Source organism: Penaeus monodon, chromosome 20 (genome assembly GCF_015228065.2).
Source record: "Penaeus monodon isolate SGIC_2016 chromosome 20, NSTDA_Pmon_1, whole genome shotgun sequence".
Taxonomy (NCBI): domain Eukaryota; kingdom Metazoa; phylum Arthropoda; class Malacostraca; order Decapoda; family Penaeidae; genus Penaeus; species Penaeus monodon.
This window is the reverse complement of record NC_051405.1, coordinates 30262197-30262424: the sequence shown is the minus strand read 5'-3', so window position 1 is coordinate 30262424 and position 228 is coordinate 30262197.

Sequence of the window (228 nt, the reverse complement as noted above, 5' to 3'; positions counted from 1 at the left end):
ATTGATAAAATGTTTCATAGATTCGACACGATCATGGTGTATGGAGTTTGAAAATAACAACTTCTGTAATGCAGTAAATGACCAGAGTAGATTATTGGTTATGAAAAGAAGCGCCGGAGATCTCCCACTCAACAAAAGTCTTCCTATTAGTCAGTAATTGTTCAATTTTCATTTCGTAACATACGTGTGGGAACTCGCTGAGTTACATCGTCTTGAACCATGATAGTC